The 23,234-nt window shown below is 36.6% G+C and overlaps 1 long non-coding RNA gene across 1 annotated transcript; it reads right to left on the bottom strand.

Moving 5' to 3' along the window:
- Positions 1-12,876: 12,876 nt before the first annotated feature.
- Positions 12,877-13,544, bottom strand: LOC149159239 (uncharacterized). The gene is made up of 3 exons (XR_016261198.1): positions 13,268-13,544; positions 13,064-13,125; positions 12,877-12,963 (listed from the first exon to the last, which is right to left on the bottom strand). It is a non-coding gene; the product is annotated as an uncharacterized LOC149159239 (long non-coding RNA).
- Between the last annotated feature and the right edge of the window lie 9,690 nt (positions 13,545-23,234).

Here is a 23,234-nt window from a genome sequence, read left to right as displayed (position 1 = left end):
CCTACAAAACAGAATCGATTAGTTAGTAGAGCTTGATGAGCGCAAAATACTTTCCTATGATCTCATGTGGCAAAGTCAAAAGAAAATCAAGAAGAAGTTTGACAAGGAAGCATGACAGTATAACTTTCAGAAGGTGACCTTGTTCTACTTTGGAACAAGAGGGGTGAAAAAATCGGTAATCATGGTAATTTTGAAAGTTTATGATTAGGTCATTACATGATTGATGAAGTTGCAGGTAACACTTCTTTCTATCTATACCATCTAGATGGAGAAATATTTCTCTTGCGATAAATGGGCAATATTTAAAGGTGTACTTTCAAGGTTATCTCATGCCTAAGGAGCATCCTCGTACCATAGTTTTCTTAGCTTGATTTTTGTGATTTGATTTCATTGTATGTTGTAATTTCATTTCCTAGATTGGAAAGTCATTTCATTTTGGTTTATTTGTTGTGTCAAGAAGGGCTAAGGTACTAGTATCTTATTTCTTCCCTAGTATGTGATGATGGTCATGTGAGATTGATGCAAGTCATAGGTTATTGGAGATTTTGAGGTTCTCAAGCACTCCCAAGAAGAGAACTTGTCATGTAGTTGGAGCTAAATGTTATCCTCTTCCCACAAGGGTACTCTAGATCTTTGGACCGCACCATTTGCAAGCCAAAATGTGTGGAACTGATAGCCCTATAAGGCCATATGAGTGTCTTTCGTGAAAGCATCTCCTAGATCCCCGATGGTGGACAGTCATGACTAGTATTTTTAGCTTCATTTTCATGGTGTTTAGTTTTATGGCACCACTAACATCCCCATGGTGGGCAGTAATTCCCTGCCTTGATGGGAATTCTTATGTCTTAGGGTGGTATGCGTGCATCATGAAGGTGGACCTACTAGGACTCATGATTTTTGGGAGCACTTATTATTTAGCCCTATAAAGGTGATTAGTTATTGTACTTTTCCCCTCATTTTCCTTTATCTTGACACACCTCTTTGTTCCCCACATGGATAATATCCATATGTATGCACACCTCTTTGGCCATGGCCATCATTCTTCATGACAATCTCATAGTTCACAATGCATTTGCACTCCCCAAGGCGACATCACACATCCTCCAAGGTAGGGTCTATTGCAACTTCCAACTCTTTATATGAAATGTTATGACAACCTATCAATATTTATCAGTCATTTAATTTATATGACTGTGTTAATAATAATAATATACAACATGCATTTATTCTATACTCATTTAAGTCTAAGTTATTTCAATAATAATATATTTAAATATAACATAAATTTCGAAATGGGTATTATAATCAACTCATTATCGCACATACGAGGCAGAATAAACATGTCGTTGCATCATATTAATGAGTTCATTTTGCCATTTCGAAAAAGAAACAGTAAAAATTCATGTCCAAGTTTGATAATATCCATGTCTCATTGATCCACCATCCACCCTAGAACAAAGGAGTAAAGGCATATTTTCATTATCAGAAAAAAAAAAAAAAAAAAAAAAAAAAAAAAAAAAAAAAGAGTATTGAATGGGTGTGAGTTGTGCTTGGGCCCCACCAACCAAGTCATGTAAAAGTATCTCCAATTATATGATAGCACAAAGGACCCTACCCCATGCCCTATTATCTCAATTGGTAGTTTGCATGGCTTTTAACAACATGTTCATGAGTTTGATTCTTATAAACGATGAAATAGACCTTCTTCAAAGGCAATAACACAGGTTTGATTGCCACAACCAATGAGACAGGGTTTCTATAGTAATATGCACATACAAATACTATGAAGGTTGGTTTACATCCCGCACTTCAGATTTTACCTTACATTGTATTAACTTTCAACAAAATACAATACATGGAATCTATCCTAGCTCAAGAATCCAAATTTTATTTTGTAGGAAAATAGAAATCAAATACCCCAAATTGTTTCTCTGCCAAAATACGACAATCATACTGCAATCTTATTCTTTGGCCTCCCTCAATTTACTGCGTCGAACTGTACCCAAACTTCCCCTCAAATTCTACTTTTGAATCTTGTTGTTATTATTAAAAGCCTCTATAGTTTCACACAAACAATGGTTTTGAGTGCCTGCAAGTTTCTTTTGAATCTAAAATTTCACTATCACTGATTTCAAAGAGGAATTACACACTAAACCTATTGCTTTTTCTATAGCTAAAAATTTGAAAAATCTCTAGAAAACGTTGAGAAACTATGACACAAGCAATATTTGCTTTAATTGAGGTATGATCCTATCCTTTATAAATAACTTCACCTATAGTGTACAAAAAAATAAGTCGTAGTCTAACTGTTTTACATTTTGGAGTTTTATGGGCATATTTTCTGGTCAAATTTACCCAAAATTTCGACAAGGATTGGTTCAAATCACAAATTTGAGTTGTGAATTTTGCATAATCTTAGTGTTGCACTAAATCCATTTACATATTCGGAAACACATTTTAAACAACAAAAAATCACAATTTGACAAAAAATTGTTTCCTAAGATTCTGGCAAAAAATTCCAAAACATATAGTTAGACAATACCAAAAGCTAACTTCCATAGAGATTAGTGAGAATATTTATGTTATGACCATGGAAATTGTACCACCTAGAAAGACGAGTTGTATTAATCTGTAACGTCCCCAATTAATTAATTTTGTTAAGTAGAATTTCCATTTTTGCAATTTTGGCAATTAGGAGATATTTTGGCCCACAACTTAGGAGAATGGATAAATCAAAGGAAGATTTGATTTTGAGTAAAGAGAGGGACCCATTTAGGAAAAAAGGGGGAAATCGTGGAGTTAGTGGAAGATGGGGGCCACGCCATGAGGAAATACGCACCCTTGGAGAGCTCGATTTGGAGAGATAAGGAGGGAAAAGGAAATTCAATGGGTGGAGCCCACAAGGCAAGAGAAGGAGGCAAAAATTATAAACGGAAGATGGAGCACTCACTTGGGGAGCATTTTTCTAATTTGACAATTACACCATTGTTTCTCAAGTTGTTTAGCTGGGTCACAAAGTGTTGTTTAGCACCAGCGATTTCTAAGGGGAAATCTCACTCCTTCTTCGAAGGACCTTGAGTGCCACCCTAGGGGAGCATTGCCATAATTCCTTGGAGGATTTCAAGGGCAAATTGTTGGAGATTCGAGTTGCTTTGTGGAGCAATCTGGGCGCAGAAAAAGGGACCATGTGCTCTTGTAGAGAGGTATTCCGGTTGAGCTAGTTCTAGGTTTGCAGGTCCAATCCTTGGGCAAATTTGCAGCAAATCTCAGGTGGATTTGTGGGTTGAACGAGTGTTTATTGCTCAGGTGGAATAATTCTTCATGGGCCTGTGCAGAAGGTGTTATGGACTACGCAGTTCTCTATGAGGTTGATTGTGTGGGAGACTTCGCTGAGGGATTTTGGGGCTAGCTTGCTAGAAGGTGTAAGAAGGCTTGTTGGGGGAATTTTCTCAAAATTTTGAAGGGGTTGCAGAGGCTGATTTTCTGGAGGACGAATTTTCCAGCCAGTGGAGGAGTTCATAGAAATTGGGGGTGATTTTGGGAGGTTGGAACTAGACCAAACCCTTTCTGGGTTTTTATGGGTATTTGGAGGAGAGGTTCCAATTAGATTTGCAGAATTTTCCAGGTAGTATTCAGGCAAGAAATCCCCTTTTGTTCAACGGTGAATTTTACTACTCCACTGGTAATTTGACCCATTTTGTGGGTTTTCCAGATGGTTGGTCTGGGGCAAATTCCTTTCTGCGTTTGGTTGAATATTTTTGGGAGAAGCTATCGCTGCATTTTCAGGCAACTCCGAGCACCACAAAGGGTCATTCTCAACATTTCCAGTGCAACAGCAGTTGCCATTTTCTGGGTCTGCACAAAAGGATATTGGGCCGAAGTTTCCTAGCTCTTGGGATCATCTCTTCCACCTGGGTTTGCTCCAACTTGCTTATGTAAGCCCAGGTGCACTTATTTGCCCAGTTTCTTGGTATTTTTGATGGTGCATGTGTATTTGTGATTTTATTTGCTATAGCCTAGTTCATGTGTCTGTTATTAGCTGTAAATTTCAATTTGGAATATTACAGTGGTATCAAAGCATGATCTTGGCCAGCTGTGGGGAGGCTAGCAAGATCATGGATTGTTGATATTTTCTATTGATGAGGTTTGGAGAACCTAGTTCCCAACTTCTCTAGCGCCAGGACGAAAACCCTTGGGTATGTTGTTGAGTGTTGGACGAAAAACCAACTCTCCTTGAGGAGACTTCATCCAGGAGTTTCATAGAGCTTCAGGGATAGTGGAGTGAGGATCATTTGGGTCCTCAATTGGTACTTCATTGTCTTTCATTTGATTCAGTGGCAATTTTGATTGGAGGGAGAGTGTAGTCGTTGTGGAGTTTTGAGAGATCAAGATCAGCATAGCAGCAGAATATTTGGAGGTCCACTCAGCTATCATCTTTTCTATTTTGTCTCAGATATTTCAAGTTGTACTTTGCATGCTATATTATAATAAATGAAGCTAAGTCATTCCTTGTGTTGTATTTTCTGATGTTATTTGAGTTTCCAGGTTTACTTCTGCAAATTGTCAATGTATTTGGCGTGCTTGTATAATTTCTGGGTTCCTATTTACTGATGCATTTTGATGTAATTTTGTGGGGTTTTGGAGAAAATGCTGACATAAAATTTTATAAAGAAAATTCTCATAAAAATACCACAAAATTCTCGAAAGGGATATTACAATGGTCCACTCATCTGAGGTTATGGAGATAAGAGAGTGGATACGGTGATACTAGTAGGATGCAAACTGATACTTACTGACTCAGTTTTAAACCATGGCATCCATGGATGTATAGGGGCATGCAGTGGTGTGCAACAATACGCAGACGTGCACGGAGGTGCATAGTGGTGCGTATTGATATGCAGGGTCGCACCGGGGTGTAGTTGGAGCGGTTCACATCACAATGCATTTCCTCATAGTGTGATGAACGCAACGATACAGGAGGGACGCCAGCTAATCTGGGTGATGCGACAACATGTAGCAGGGTCCAGCAGCGCACGGAGATGTGCAATGGGGTGGAGTTGTATGCAAGGGGGCATGAGGATACTTGGTTATATGCAGTAGCGTGTGAGGTTGCACTGCAGATTGGGGAGTGTTGCTAGCATGGAGACTACTTGACAAAAGCATTAGGCATGCCATTAAGGGGGACAGGTTTGGAAGGCGGTTCGATCACGAGACTCGTCAGGAGTGTCCACACGAGTTCTCGACCATACCCGCTGGAGCCCAGGCATCTCCCACTCATTTGCATCGCAGGCAGTTGAGGGGAGCCTTGTTGTGTCTGATTGAGGCCTACATTGTGGATAACAGGACTTGGGAGATTTGCTTGAGACAACTCTATGAGATTCAGTGCATCAGGGCACTATAGGGATTCCCTAGTGGAGGAGCAGGGTCGGTACGCAAGTTGGCAGCCACGGGCTAGGAGATGAAGTGATCTTCTACATGGGTGCTATACCATTCATCTCTTAAGCCCACACTTGGGAACCTGATCATGGGGGAGACCTGTGCCTCTACTTCAGTAGGGCTTGTTATGACCTTGCATGAGCAGAGGATACTGTGTATAGTTGAGGCAATTTTCTAGTGGGTATCTGAGCTTCAGACACTGTATTGGCACATTAACGAGGGTGTGGATGGCAGACTTAGTGGTGATGATTGGCTGGAGCGGGACAGATCTGCATGCACTGAGTCAGTCGCAAGTACCAGATATTTGTCTATTTGCAGCATTCAGGATTTAGTTGTATGGCACGTGTGGTTCCCAGTGGACATCGATACTACACAGTGGCAGGCGGCAAGACTTGGAAGCGATGGGCTTTAAATTTGGCTTTGGGTTCTAGGGATCCACTGGGGCAGTAGACCACCTTTCTCCAAAGGGATCACAGAGATGACAGTGACAGGACGACATCTCCCTTGGGAGGTCAAGTTGGGGATCATCGGGATTATCACTATGGGCCAAGGAGGGCTTTCCCTGCTATTGTTTCGGCCAGAGACTGGATAAGGATTGGTAGATGATGGCTTTGATGGGATTCCTGGCAAGATAGTCTTCAACACTATAGAGTTGTCCTTTATTGGGGTTGTGAAGGATGATTACAGGAGTGGATGGATCTACAGGAGCACGAGGGGGTTGCAGTTATGCCCAAACTAGCGCAACACCTACATGTTGACCTCACTTCGAGATTAGTATGGGGCCATGGAGCTACATGGTAGAGCAGTTGGGTCACAAACTTAGGAGAGAGGGCTCCCACAAGGGGAGGACATCCAAGTATTCAGTTGGGTCCCAATTTCGCAGCAGGCATGATACCTCCCAGGTACTTCCCAAGATGGGATAACACTTCACATTGGTGGCCTTTAGACCAGTGGGATGTGCTTTGCCCCTACAGATACTACGCCATCAGGTTCCAGGAGGGGAGGATACGGTATGAGTACCATGGGCAGTCGGCCATAGTCAGAGTGGCACAATGTCAACATGGTGCTATCCTTTTGAGATTAGCATGGGACCCCGTATTACAAGGCTTGGCAATTCAACTAGCTTTAGGGGCGACCTGGTCTCTACAGCGGGAGGACATGCATATCTCCCATTGGGTTTCAACTCTACGGATAGTAATTTGTCCCATAGTGATTCACGGATGACTCTGTGGCACATTTGGGACCCTTGTATTGTTTGCAGTGATAGTTGGGTCAGCAGGGAGAGAACGCTTGTTCAAGAATTGCTTGAAAACAAGAAATTTTTAGTGTGGAGGACTGTAATGTCCCCAATTGATTGATTTCGTTAAGTAGAATTTCCAATTTTGCAATTTTGGCAATTGGGAGATATTTTGCCCCACAACTTACGAGAATGGATAAATCAAAGGAAGATGTGATTTTGGGTAAAGAGAGAGACCCACTTTAGAGAAAAAGGGCGTGGAGCTACTGGAAGATGGGGGCCACACCATGAGGAAATACCATGGGGGCCACACCATGGAGAGCTCAACTTGGAGAGAGGAGTGAAAAGGAAATTCGTTGGGTGGAGCCCACAAGGCAAGAGAAGGGTCAGAAATTATAAATGGAAGATGGAGCACTCACTTGGGGAGCTTTTGCTAATTTGACAATTACACCATTGTTGCTCAAGCTATTTAGCTTGGTCACAAAGTGTTGTTCGGCACCAGAGATTTCTAAGGGGAAATCTCACTCCTCCTTCAGTGGACCTTGCGTGCCACCCTAGGGGAGCATTGGCATAATTCCTTGGAGGCTTTTGGGGGCCGATTGTTGGAGATTTGAGTTGCTCTGTGGAGTTGGAGCAATCAAGGCACAGAAAAAGGGACCACGTGCTCTTGTAGAGAGGTATTCTAGTTTAGCTAGTTTCGGGTTCGCAAGTTCAATCCTTGGGAAAATTTGCAACATACCTCAGGTGGATTTGTGGATTGAAGGATTGTTTATTGCTCAGGTCAAATTATTCTTCCTGGGCCTACACAGAAGGTATTTTGGACTGCGTAGTTCTTTGTGAAGTTGATTGTGTGGGAGACTTGGCTAAGGGATTTTGGGGATGGCTTGCTAGGAGGTGTAAGAAGGCTTGTTGGGGGAATTTTCTCAGCATTTTGGAGGTTTTGCAGACGCTGATTTCCTGTAGGACAAATTTTCCAGTGAATGGAGGAGCTCATAGAGATTGGGGGTGATTTTGGGAGGTTGGAACTTAACCAAACCCTTTCTAGGTTTTTATGGGTATTTGGAGGAGAGGTCCCGGTTAGATTTGCAGAATTTTCCAGGTAGTATTTAGGCCAGAAATCCCCTTTTATTCGGGAGTGCGTTTTACTACTAAGCTGGTAATTTGCACCATTTTGTGGGTTTTCCAGGTGGTTGGTCTAGGGCAGATTCCTTTCTGGGTTTGGTTTGAGTATTTCTAAGAGAAGCTACGGCTGCATTTTCAGGCGATTCCGGGCACCACAAAGGATCATTCTCAGCATTTCCAGTGTAGCAGTAGTTGCCAATTTCTAGGTCTACGCAGAAGGATATTGGGTCGAAATTTCCTAGTTCTTGGGGTCATCTCTTCCACCTAGGTTTGCTCCAGCTTGTTTATGCAAGCCCGGGTGCACTTGTTCCTTGCTATTTACTATAGCCTAGTTCATGTGTCTATTATTAGCTGTAAATTTCAATTTGGAATATTACATAATCAATGACCAAGCATCACGTATAAGCTCCTACTATTAATCAGGAGCTTGAATGAGTACTGTACGTAAGGGTTACAGTTATAGACTATACTAATAGTGGTATTTACTATTTATATTACTGATATCTACTAGTACGAATGATGTTTACCATTGCTATTCACTCTTATTGATGCTAGTACTGAATTGGTTACACTATCCTAGCTATGTAGAAGCTCCTATTCTCTGTAATATGGAGAAAGCTCTACTATAGCTTTATTATTCTGTTTAATTAGGTTCAATTTGCTACGGGTGAAAGAATGGCACTGTTACCTATGACATGTATACATTTGCTGCAAGAAGGGTATCTTACTATCAGTGGCCTGTTAAGCTCCGCCCCATGTGAAGCTCTAGTCCCATCGATTCCCTTTATTCCATAAGATTATGTGAGTGAACCTAAGACTCGAACTGGCACACAATTTAGGCAGAGGGTATATCACCTTAATAGATTATGGAAATAACGTACACCACATCCTAAGCAAAAACCATTACTCTTCGAAGCTATAACTATGATCATTGAATACGGAACTACAGTGTGTAAGCTCACTAGCATTTAGTAGGATAATAATCTATTTCGAAGGTACGAATTCGGTTGCTCAATAAAAGAGGATATTATGATAAGGCTACCTGGAACCCTGGAATGCTTAATCCCTGCTTCTCTTCCATTAGTGTTGAAGAACCCTCCATTCACGGTGATCTCGGATAGATTTATCTCAGCATTCTCGTCATTTCCCATGCATGTAAGCTTAAGCCTTAGCCCGTCGGCACCTGGAAATTGAAGTCTTCGATTCGATTATTTTAAGCCACGATGCTCTGCCAGATTAGGAATAAAAAGTCGGGTCACCTTAGTACTTCAATACTACTTCACCCGCTTAGTTCTTTTTCCTGTTGAGACAATAAAACTAGGACTTTATGGGACCATAAGTAAAGGCATAGTTCTAAAAGACACCCCCATCTATACAAATGACAGAGCAAGGTGGGGAATCGAATCGTAATGCCCAACACTGATTGGAAAATAAATCTAACGTTGAGGATATCGGATTTCCACTGGCTTTTTGGAGCACGAACCATGACTTTAAACAATACCAAATATTATCACATTACGTAGCATTACAAATCATATGCATTCCCACTTTAATATCCTCTCTCACGTCTATACGTCTATACAAGCTGAGCAGGCAATAACCCTTACACTCCCCATTTAGGTAACTTTAGGGAACTCCATTGTGTAAACTCACTAGTATTTTGTATGTTAATAATCGATTTCAAAGGTATGAAGTCACTAGAACTAGCATTTTATGGTACGTAAGTCAACGTAGTTCTAAAACTCACGCATGCTCAGTTAAATATTATTTACTATCCACATGGAGGAAATATTAAGTTATAAATTCCGAATTTAAAATTAATGGGTTTACGTGAGTCAACGTAGTTCTAAAACTCACCCATTCTCAGTTAAATATTATTTACTATCCACATGGAGGAAATATTAAGTTATAAATTCCGAATTTAAAATTAATGGGTTTACGTGAGTCAACGTAGTTCTAAAACTCACCCATTCTCAGTTAAATATTATTTACTATCCACATGGAGGAAATATTAAGTTATAAATTCCGAATTTAGAATTAATGGATTTATTTCAAAATTAACAGTCACTAGTTGATTATGAATGGGATTAAAATTTTTGTTTATGATTATAAAACAATCTCAATTGAAATAACTTCAATTAGTTTATTTCAAAATTAACATAATCACTAATTTATTGTTGGTGATGAGTTGATCGAAAGATTTAATTATAATATAAAATAAATATACAAATCCATTATTTATATTAAAAAATGATGTTTAATAAATATACCAAAAAATTTAATCCAAAATTATTTAATATTTATTATTATTTTAAATTAATTTTAAATTTTTTTATCTCAACTATATATATAATTAATTAATTAATTATGTAATAATAATAATAATAATTAAATATTTTTTTAAGTATTATTAATATATATGCAAAGTTTAATAATTAAAAATATTTATTTTTAAAAGGTAATAAATTCAATTTTATAAATAATAAAATAGGTTTATTTTAAATTTATAAAAACAATAAAATATATATATTTTAATAAATTTCATTTATCAAATTAAATGAGTAAATTTTATATATACTATATTGTATGTATTTTTTTGCGTTTAGTTTATTTATAATAATAAATTGATTCATTATTACAAGTATTAGAGTCACGTGAACACTTGGCCACATCATATTTATAATTCTAATATTTTTTTGGAAAAAGTTCATATCAAAGCATTGACTATTAATAATAATAATAATTAGTTTAATTGGTCGAGGTTATGAAGTTCCTTGCTATTGGGAGATTAAAGCTCAATTCTTCTCAACACCATGGGTGGATTAGTTTAGGTAAAGGGTTTAAATAAATAAAATTATTAATTACTCTTCTAGGCCTACTTATTTCAACCTTTGGATGTAAATAAAATTATTAATTACTCCTATAAGGGTGCCTATTTCAACCTCTAGATATACTCATTTGGTTAAATTATTATTAACAATAAATTCGTAATAATAAATTCAAGAATTTTTAGGTAGATGGTAAAATTATTTAACTATTACAAGTATCAAGCACAATAAACACATGGCCCATTGAATTCATGATTATATCTCAATGCGTTAATTGATATTTGTGTCACGTGGATCCACCATCCACCTAGGATTGGGACATGGCCCATTGAATTCATGATTATATCTCAATGCGTTAATTGATATTTGTGTCACATGGATCCACCATCCACCTAGGATGGGGAGTAAAGGCTTATTTTCCTAAAAAAAGGCTTTGAACTGGCATAATTGGTGACCAGGCCCCACTATCCACATCATTTAGTTAATTGATATATGTATTACATGGATCGGGATTGGCAGTAAAGACATATTTTTCTCGTAGGGAAAAGGTGTAAGTGGTGACCTGGCCCCAGTCCACATTAGATAAAATAAACCGACTTGTTTTGGTGAGAGCACAGAACTGGTAGACCTTGTAGCATTTAAAGTTGGTTGTGGGTTTGATTTTCATGGCTAGCGAAATAGACCTTCTTACCATCAAATCGAGTGAGTAGATTTTCATACTTTCTAATGTACCGTATTTACCAACACTGGATACAGTAAGACCCTACATTCCAAGTCAATAAACCACAGTCTATTAATTCATAATATTTGGTATAACTTAGTCTAATTTAAACCAATCTAAATGTGTAAACTTTTATTTATTTATTCAAACTTTAATCTATTAAATACAAGTGATATATAAGTTGGTCTCACTCAGTTGGTCTCACTCAGCACACCACCCATATTTCATAAATCAAATATATGAACACCGCCCACCGTCCATAGTTCATAAATCAAATATATGAACAGATGGAAACCAGATGGATCGATCACAAAGAGATAGAAACCCGATGGACAGACCACAAACTCAGTTACACATAATTTTTTCTTTATGTAAGGGCAGAATCCTACTACTTAGCAAGTCTAATGGCAACCCTGAAGTTGAAGTTCACTAGTACCCAAGGAAAAATCTCTTACACAACTCTTTATAGAGGTTGAATGAACAGAAAAAAAAACTAACCAACCTACAAAGTTTAAGGACGAACCTAAAATTCAATAACACTAAGAGCAAAACCACTGAGAGAACTGCATATAGAAGGTTTGGGATAGTTAATTAAGAAAAACAAGAATTGATGCTACATAATTGTACATAATAAATGTACATAGATCTGAAAAAGTGAAAAAAAAAACCAAAAAATCAATGATTAAAAAACCAAAACTTTGAGGGAATGAATGACTAAAATCATCATATCTACCCATACCCAAAAACCCTCACATAAATCATCATATCTACCCATACCCAAAAACCTGATTCCAATAAAAGAAACTGAAATTCATATACTTCTTTAAATACATAAATAAATAAATAAAGATGCGATTAAAAGAAAATAAAATTGATATGCTTCTTTAAATTACCTCTACTACGAGGATGAAATATACCAAACAATTTCTGATTCTGACAAGTCTTCGCCCCCCAGTCAGTCGGAGTTCATAATTTACTAAAGACAAAAAACCTAGAGAGTTGCACGATTATAATTCCGATTCCATAATCAGTGCAAGAAATAACCCCAACGATCTCATGAGTAGCGAGACGAAGCCTATGACAAGAAAGAATTTCTAAGTGTTTCTCGCGCTCCTACCTCTAGATAAATAGCCCTACCCGGATCTGTAGAAATGGATTTTATTTTATTTGGGAATGTGGATACCTGGGTTTCTTGAATTTCAAAACATCTAACCCAGCTTAATGTTTGTTCAGAGAACCTGTAAATCTCTTTGGAGTCTAATTATTTAGAAAAGAATCACACAATAAACTTAAACCTGATTTATTAATTGATTTCAGTAAAAATTCACATCATGATACCTAATCTTTATCCCTGTTCCTCTATATTCACTTAACCAAAAAATTAAAAGAGCTGCTGCTTTTTTTAAAGTGCGACACAAATTCCAAATCTAATGTTCATTTAACCAGAAATTTAAAAGAGTAGTTGCTTTTTTGAGATTCAGCAAAAATTCTAAATCTAATAGGCAAATGGATAACTGCAGTCTCCGGAAGGTACCTGAGAAAGATATTGCTTCAGAGCAACAGTGCTCACCCGATCCTTTGCACACGATGCTCTCCACATTGTATACTCAGCAAAGTCGCTGAAAGCAAGAAATGAACAAACAAAGCACCTTAGCAATTTTGAAAATAATTAGTGAATTGTTGTTCACAAAGAAATCAAATCGACAAACTCCACAGTACCTTGAAAATCTGGCTCTGTAGTTCACTCAGCGCTTTTCACCCTAAGTGCTCTGCTCTTGAAGCTGAAATCAAGAAATTAAAAACAAACAAAGAACTATTAGTGCAGAAATATTTACAAATAACAAATGAATTGTTGAAACCAAACCCAGAAAAATTAAAGAATAACCATTAATATGAATAAATTAAAGCGCAGATCTCCCACACCTCATCTATCCATTCAAAAGAGGAATGGAGATTGCGTTGGCCAATTTGTTTCACCGAAATCCTCTGTTTCAGAAAAGTTTTCATCTCTGTTCTGCCCCAGGTGTTTAATTTCACACACAAACCACATGTAAAAACAACAATAACAACAACACAGACTGCACAAACATACAAAATAAAATAATAAAAACAAAGGCCGCACCTATCCAACGAAGAACAAACATACATGCAAAATAACCGACATATCCAACGAAGAACAAACACATAGAGGGATAAAGGGAGCGCTCCCCATATTCAATCATAACACACCACACAGAGGAGATCAAGAAAAGCAGAGGACACAGAATCAACGTTAATTGCCGTGGATTGTTATATATATATAAAACGCCATGCCATCTTTTCTCTCTCGATCTTATCTTTAGACAACGGTCATGTTTTAAGAATCCTCGACCATCAAGATTCTTGAAATTTGATTTCACAAAAGCCTAGCGTGGGAAAGGCGGTTCAAGATTATGGAAAATTGATTTCTCAAAAAGCTAGAGTTGGAAAGGCGGTTTCCTTCTTCCAAAGGCGGTTTCGTTCTTCCAATTGAATCAAAATGGCTTATTATTTACACTAAAGTTCACCTTATAAATGGTATATGGTTTTGTAGATCTCACGTTAAAGTTCACTTTAAAAATGAGAAATTACAAAAAGATATATGGTTTCAAATAAATTATATAAAAAGATATTTAAGAAATATGGAAAGATGCATGGTTTTGATGTCATGGTGTCAATTCATTATATGTGAATTTGAAATGATAAAATTAGAATCTCTTCGATCATGCTCGTCCAAAAGGTTAGTTTAGTTTCAATCTTTTGTTGTAAATTATTTTTATTTTAATATTTTGGAGTGGTACGTCTATATTTATATTTATTCTTTACCTTTTAAGATTTTTTTTAAAATTTAGTATAAAATAATTTTTTTGTTTAATAGAATTGAGATTGATATTTTTACTAATTAATGAATATTATTATAGCTACTATGCAGGTCAGTATTGACATGACTTGACATTTATTATTTATGTAAAGTAAGTTTTAAGTAATATTGTTTTTTTTTAATCAAATAAAAATATTAATGAGAATATATTTACTAATAAATTATTATTTTTTGGATCACATTTATATATAGTAGTTTAACTAAATGTCTTGATTTCTATAATATTTATGTGTATATTTTTGACATGTTGATTTTTAACAAGTACATTTTATATCAATTTATTTGCTATTTAAATGTCACTTTCTGGTGAAGTTTCAAAATCTATTTCTTACAATTTGTTATAAAGAAGGTGTCCAAGTGACATTTGCTCAAGCATGTCATAAACGGATGAGAAATGGGAACAAAGAAAGGCCTTTGTAGTATTCATCCCACCTATACATCCCCTACTTCAAACCTCACTAGGAATTTTCCCACAAGGCAAAAGAAGCTTGTCATTGGCTAGAAAAAGTGAGGTGGTAGTTTTGATTGGTTGTAGAGTAAAACAAAGATGCCTCCAAAGAATTTCTTAGATGGAATGTATGGTGTGGGCGACTATATGGTACTAATATGGTTACTATTAATTTTCCATTGTTCGATGTTGTTACAATCACTTTAGCCTAATTCTTTTCTTTAATTAGCAATATTTCAACACAATTTAATCTTCCAATGATCAATAGCAATTTTAAATAGAACAGTAAAATGCAACAGACAGTAGAAGACAATCAAGAGCAATGAGAGACACAAGGATTTGGTCAAAGACTAGGGAAAAACCCACAACGCGGAAAACCCTTTCAAATTCTTATTATTATTAGATTGTCATAAAATGTTTAGCAAAGACAGTACAATGTTCTAATTCACCAATCAAGAGTCAAATTCAATGTCAAAGCCAACCAAATAATATCCAATAGATGAGCCATGTAGACAAATCTGTTAAAAGTCAAAATATCTGAAGTCTGTGGTCAACGATCAACAGAATTTAGGTCAAGATCACAACCACATAGACCTAGTGACAGTGAGTGTGGTTGAAGATCATGTGGGTTTCCTCCTTAAAAATACATTTTTCCTTAACAAAATTAAATTCTTCCAAAGGTTAGGAGGGGTTTTTCTTGATGAGGAAGACTGTCCAAACAAGGGAATTTGTCCCTGAGACTCCAAATTAACACTCCCTCTCACTGCTAGGGAGAAATTATCGACTGCCAGATATGTCCCATCTCAAATATCTCATCATCATGAAATCAAATGTCGTCGTTGCTCATCTCTGCTTGTCTCAACTCATATATTTTCATCTCTATTGAACACTCTCAAATCTAAAAGAAGAAGAATTTGACATCATAGGGTAGCTCAAGCTACCACCTTCTCTCCATTGGGGAGCCTTTGCTACCACCCAGAATCATCAGCATCGAGAAGCCTCTGCTACCACCCAGAATCATCATCATCAGGGAGCCCCTGCTACCACTTGGAATCCACAGACAATAGGAGGATGTCACTTATCTTATGAGGTAAGGATCGCACATATACCACTACCTGATGACAATAGGAGGGATACCACTTACCATAAATGGTAAGGATCGCGCCTATCCTATTCTCTTTTGATCTTCCCAACTTGACCCTTAAGAGTCAATGATAGAACACCTGCATCTCTAGCTTGAGTAGGATGACACTTAACATATATGGTAAGAATCACTCCTAACTCAAGAAATCGACACCCATTGGCCAGATGGGTGGGAAACTAGATTTCAACTGGGGTGTACTCTGTTAATACTATCCAGAGTTCCCTCAAACCCAAGATCTCTAAGGCTCAATTCCTCACCCTGGGAGCTCATACAAGGTGAAGAGCATAGCTCAATGTCTTCGATCAGCTGGGACCCTTACATGGGAGGGTCACATCCATTAGTCCAAGTTGCTCTCTAATGACCTAGAACTTCCCTTTCAACAAAGCCTTGGTAAGTATATTTTTTATCTACTCATCAGTCGAAATGTGATGGAGTCTCACAACTCCTCCCTACAACATGTTTCGAATGCAGTGATACCTGATCTCAATATGCTTGGACTTGTCATGAAATATTGGATTCTCTGCCAATCGAATCCCACTCTTGTTGCCGCAGTATATGGTTGTCGTATCTAGAATCTGCTCAAATAGCTCTCCAAAGATATTTCTCGACCAAACTACCTCACAACAAGCCATGCTAATAGCAATGTACTCTGCCTCAGTCATGCTTAAAGCCACAAACTTTTGTTTCCTTCTCATCCAAGATATCATCGCAGGCCCTAGACTAAAGTAGCACCTTGATGTGATTTTCCTATCAAAAACATTTCCAGCCCAGTCAACATCAGTGTAACGATGAAATCATACATCTCCAATAGTATATCTCAAACCAAGGTTAATTGTCCCATGCAAATATCTCGTTACATGTTTGGCAGTAATGCAATGTGCATGAAGGGACTCAGTCATGAATTGACTCAAAGTGTTCACTGCAAAGCATATGTACGGACGAGTGTCCACAAGGAACGTCAATGCCCTGGTCAATTGTCACTACTCGAAAGGGTTTTCCAAGTCAGGTCCAACAATGTCACCACATAACTTCTTGAAGTTTAAATCCATCTGGGTGGTCAAGGCTTTGTATTCTGTCATTCCAAATGTTTCGAATAGCTTCACAACATATTTTCATTAAGAAATGAAAAATCCCTCCAGGTGTTTGCAAAACCTCTAATCCCTCGAAGTAATGCATCATACCAAGATCCTTCATTTCCAACTCCCTCTTACACTCGAGCACCATGGAATCACTACCTATCAGGAATAGATAGTCAACATATAAAACCAAAATCAAAGGCACACCTTAGAACACTTTGAAGTAGAGGTTCAAATCAATGTTGCTTCTTATGAATCCAAGCTTCACCAGTTAACTTTCAATATAGGCATACTGGACTCTATGGGCTTGCTTCAAACCATATAGTGTTTTCTTCAACCTGCAAACATGAGTCTTCTTGTCCTTCACTTCAAATACCTAAGGTTGCTCAACATATACTTCTTCTTGTAGTATGCCATGAAGAAATGTTGTATTTACATCCATCTGGTGAAGAGTCCATACTTGACTAGTAGCAAAGGTAACAATTGATCTAATAATAGTGTAGCGGGCAATGGGAGAAAATATATCGTCATAGCCTTCTCCCTCTTTTTGGGAGAAACCTCAATCCACAAACTTTTCTTTGTACTTCTTAATGCTTCCATCAACTCCATGCTTGATCTTATATAGCTATTTTGAAGTTACGACAAACTTTCCCTTAGGTCTCAGCATAACATCCCATACATTATTCTTCATAATCGATTCATATTCTTTGGCAATGGAATCCTTCCAAACATGTTCTTTGACAACTTCTTCAAAGTTAAAATGCTCAGCCTTGATCATAGTGCTCATAGCTACAATGTATCCCTGATATCGACATGGCTTCTTAATTTCTCTAAAGGTCCTTTTGGTAGGAACATATCTCTCTGCATCTTGTAAAGTATCACAAAGCCATAATGGTCTCTTCCTAGTAAGGGGATCACTTGGAGGAGGATCCAAGGGGTCCATAGGCTCCATGGGATCATCAACAATGTCCTTCTAATATTTTGGTGTAGAAGGACCTTCTAATATGTTCATATCATCATCTTTCTTCTTAGTAGGAGGAGGTGGAGGAAGGTCCCTTGCTTTTCCAAGGGAAGCATCTTGATAGAAAGTTACATCCATTTAAAACTCGATCTTCCTTTGAAAAAATATGTTATTCTAAATGCTTTATAATTTCCACAGTAACCAACAAATGTACCAATTTCTTTCTAGTGGCTTCCAACTTGTTCCTCTTGTCCTTCAACACATGGAAATATATGGGGCAACCAAATATCATGAGATGTCCAATGTCAGGCTTCACACTTGTGAATACTTCTTTGGGAGTCATGTTGTCCAATGCTTGATGAGGAACCTGGTTTTGAACATATATTGTTGTATTTATACCTTCTCCCCATAGGATTTTCAACAACTTTTGATTATGAAACATAGCTCGGGAAGCTTCAACGATGGACTTGTTCTTTCCTTTGGTCACTCCATTATGCTTGGGATTATAAGGTACAATGGTTTCCTTCTTGCAGAAGTCAATGAATTTATCTAAAATGTACTCTCCACCATTGTCAAACCTAAAGATTTTGATTTTCCTCCCTATTTGATTTTCTATCAATGCATTGAAGTCCTTAAACATATCAAAAGCCTCATCCTTATGCTTCAAATAATATATTCATGTCTTCCTGGAGAAGTCATCAATAAATATTATATAGTAGAGTTTTCCACCAATAGAGTGTAAAGGCATTGGTCTACATAGGTCAGAATGAATGAGTTGAAGAATATCATCTATCTTGTTCCTATTAGAGGGTAATTGTCCCCTTGTCTTCTTTCCATTGGCACATCCCAGACATACTCCATCGTGATTGACTTGAACATTAGGCATCCCATAGACTAACATCTTCAATTTCGGTAGAGCTTCATAATGTAAATGTGCCAACCTTCGGTGCCATAGCTCACTTTGATAATTAGTGTTGTGTACCATTGCTAGAATAGGTCTTCCATTGACTCTATAGAGCACTTCAATTCTAGATCCCAAGGTAAAATCATCCCTCATGTGGGATTACATAAGCCATGTTAGGACTTTTCCTTTGATGAAAGCTACTCTCATACCCTTGTCTTCCATAACATAAATAGATGCCAAGTTCTTCTTTAATCTTGGAACGTACATCACATCATGAAGAAGAATGGATTCACGAGAGTCCAAATGAAATTTGACAAAACCAAAACCCTTCACAAGATGAGTAGAGTTGTCTCCAAGAATGATTTTCAAACTTGTCTCCCTCTCAACTAGGTTAGAGAAGACTTCCTTGTACCCAGAGAAATGTCCAAAAGCCCCACTATCTACCAACCAAATATGATACGAATCCAAAGGGAAAGAACTAGAAAGAGCATAAATAACAATATATTTAGATTGATTAGAAGTTTCATTTCATACTTGGAGTTCCTTCGTAGTCATCTAGAGTATATATTTTACTTCTATCATCCCTTCTTCTTCTATCATCTCCTCTTCTTTGATCATCACCTCTTATTCTATTGTTTAACATGTTATTGTTGAAGCCACGATTGTTGTTGTAATTGGACCTTGAAGCATCTCTCTTCTTCGGGTAGTCTCAGGCATAGTGACTATTCTTGTAACAATTGTAGCATTTAATATTCCTTAACCTTTTATTAGAGTCCTTTAATTCAAGAGGATACCTTATTGAACGAGATGTTTTTCCCCTTCCATTCCCCTTTTTGTCTCGATTGAAAAATGCAGAGGGCTCTCCTTCTTCATGATTTTGAATTCTTCCTCTAGCAATCATCATGGCCTCTTCTTGAGTGCATTTCCCAACGAGCTCATCAAATGATGGAAGAACATTATTTCTGCTTAAACTAGTAACGAAAGTTTCCCAAATATGAGGAAGATCTTGAAGAGTCACCACCACTAGCTCTCTGTCTGATATTTGTTCACCAACAAATTTCAATTGATCCCTTAGGAAAAATACTCTCATGATATAAGATTACACATATTCCCCTTTGTTCATCTTCATTTCTTTGAGTTTATTTTTCAAAGATAAGATATGGTTCAAGTTTTTGACTTCATACATTCTAACCAACTTGTCATAAATATTCTTAGACTTCTTTAAGATACCAACATAAATAAGAAAATGATCTTGCAAACCATCAATGAAAATTTTCTTGGCTTTGGGCTCAACTTTCTTGTATTTTGATTTGATAACAACATATGCATTTGATGGAGGCTTGGGTACCTTTCCTTTCACATATTCCAAAACATCGTTCCAACCTGATCTCCCAAGTAGCAAAGTTAGATGAGTCACCCAACTTCTCATTATCCTTGAAGTAAGAGGTAGACATCTTGACCAAGTCAAATAGTCTCCTTCAACTTCTTTCAGGAATGATTTCTCTTGTCTTTTGTCTCCTTGAGCTTGTCTTCACCTTAGCTTTGATACAATGTTAACTTTCCATTATTTTATGTCATTACAATCACTTTATCCCAATTATTTTCTTTAAATTATTTCAACACAATTTAATCTTCCAATGATCAATAACAATTGTAGATAGAACAGTAAATGTAATAGGCAATAGAAGACAATCAAGGGAAATAAGAGACACAAGGATTTGGTCAAAGACCAGGGAAAAACCCACAATGGGGACAACCCTTTCAAATTATTCTTCTTATTAGACTATCATAAAATGTTTAGCAAAGAGAGTAAAATATTTCAATTCACCAATCAAGAGTCAAAGTCAATCCCAAAGCCAACCAAACAATATCCAATACATGAGCCATGTAGACAAATCTTATCAAAGTCAAAATCTCTGATGTATGTGGCTAACGACTAACAAAATTTAGGTCCAGATTGCAATTGCACGGACCCAATAATAGTGAGTGCGGCTGAAGCTCTCCAACCGTAGGGAATACCCTATCAAGCAAGCATTTGCAACCAAGATTTCCACAAACCGACCCTGTGGCTCTAGAACAATATCTTATTTTTGCACATGTGAGCTTTGACCCTGCAATTTCAGACTTGTACAAACCAATTTTGGACCTGTATGAACAATCCAAAGAAGAGAGAGAAGAAGATGCTTGATGATGATATTCAAATGAGGTTAACTTGTCTTGTATTTATATGCTTCTAAGGGTGTCCAGTTTCCCTTAAAGTTGACTTGTACTTTTGTGCACATGTGGGTTTCCTCCTTAAAAATACATTTTTCCTAAACCAAATTAAATTCTTCCAAAGGCTAGGAGGGGTGTTTCTTAATGAGGGAGATTGTCCAATGGAGTGAATTTGTCCATGGGGTGCCAAATTAACAGTTACTAGATCGAGGTTGTAAGTATGTTCATGGGGCTATTATAACAATGGTTTTATGGTTGTTGTTTTGCATGTGGGTGGGCTCTGACACCCATTTCAGGTCGTTGAATTGATGAAAGCATGTTGATCTCTTAGATATTTCAAGCAAATGAGTTGTTCCACAAGGTATTGTTAGTGGTTTGCAACAATATTTGGTGTGGGGCCACATTGATGATTGAGATCTTTGACTCATTAGTTTGTGGATTTCTTGATTTGATTTTTCTTATATATATTTCATAGACTTCAAGGCTATTGAACAATATGCATGTACTTTATGAATTCCTTAAAAGTGGTGATAAAAACAACTCCAATACTAGAGTGTTCAAGTTTATATTCCTTGTCAGCAACCTCCTATTATGGGTACCTTGTAGGCTTAGGGTTACTAAATTGTAGGCCTTTACTTCTAGTTGCCTTAGGAATCCACACACACATTATCGACATGTTATGGGGGAATGTCTTATTGGCTTAAACAGGTCTATGACCATGACACTCCCTTGTATGTGTGTGATGTATTAAAGGGGTTTTTAAATGTTTTGAGAATGTTTTAGTTGTTACCAAGGTAATTTAATGAGAGAATTTTTTATTGAACTAGACATGTCTCTGCTTATGGAGGATTGCTTATGCAATCCACTTTTATTTTATAAAATGTTTGATTATACATTAAATAATATTATTAATAAATGAAGGAATTATTTTACCAAATAATAACCTTTTATAGACCAGTAAGATAAATGTACCTTATAGTAATAAAACACCTCTTATATGCAATATTTATTTTGTTCTTAAAAATAATAATAATAATAATAATAAAATTAGTTTACAAAGTATGCATTGAATCTAATTCTCAATCCTCGATTAGCATAATGGGTGATCTCCACCTCTAACATTGTTTGTGTTATCACACATTTAAAATATAGTATGAAATAAAATGACTATTTTGTTTTTTGTTCATAGGTTATGGTTAACACAAGCAATAGGCAATTTCTTTGTTTTAGATATTCAATGGATATAGACAACATCCTATGAGTTAACACAACTTTTTGGCACCAATGTTGTTGGGAATTCAATTAATTCAATGCCTCATTTGAATCCCATTAGTTGAGGAAAACTATTTTTTGTATATGGGTTTACTAGGGATTCAATTTATGAATGTATCGAAGCATAATTTAGATTTCCTTATGAGATTTTCATTGGAAAAAAATAAAAAAATAAAAATAAAATGATGCTCTAGCATGCCACATAAGAACCTTTCAACTAAAGATCCATGAGTAGAGGGTATTTATTATGTTGAAGTTGCATAATGCTTGCGCCTAAACATCAACAACATTACTTAAAATCAACTTTAATAACTCACGATGTGATGCAACAAGAGTGAATTGGAAGGATAATGGTTTATAACTTGAAAGGACATGAGGATGAACATGTGGCTTACTAAATTATAATAAAGTTGTTTTTTTCTTTTCTTTTCTTTATTTAATGAATGCATGAGATGAACATGAAAATAACCCCATGAGGCCTAGTGACTTGGATGAACTTAAGTGAAAGATCTCTATCGACCTCATACTTCCTTCTAACTATACTTCATTTTCCTAATTTTTTTCATTATCGTTATGTTATCTTAGTACACCTATAATAAATCATAAACCATTTTGAACTAAAATAACTTAAGCTTATATATACTTTTAAACTAATTAAAAATATGGACCTTTTCAAATATTTATACCTAATCACATTAATAAGAAGAAAAAATATCATCTATGCTTACCCTAACATTTAGCATAATGGTTCCTTTACAAATGGAAATGAAGATTCCCACTAAATTCTTTGATTCATTAAATTTCCGATTTTTTTTTATATTATATAGGTTTTTATACTCTTTCCCATTTTTTTATCTATTAAAAAAACAAATCCTTGAAGTAATATTTGTATATTCCATATAAGGAATATACATTTTTTTGATCATCGAGGGGCTCTTAAACAACAAGACTCAAAATCCATTATATGGATAT

Source organism: Pinus tabuliformis, chromosome 5_2 (assembly GCF_031772625.1).
Source record: "Pinus tabuliformis cultivar Carrire ecotype Pingquan chromosome 5_2, CPIR1, whole genome shotgun sequence".
NCBI classification, from domain to species: Eukaryota; Viridiplantae; Streptophyta; class Pinopsida; order Pinales; family Pinaceae; genus Pinus; species Pinus tabuliformis.
This window is presented reverse-complemented; position numbering and strand designations above follow the sequence as displayed.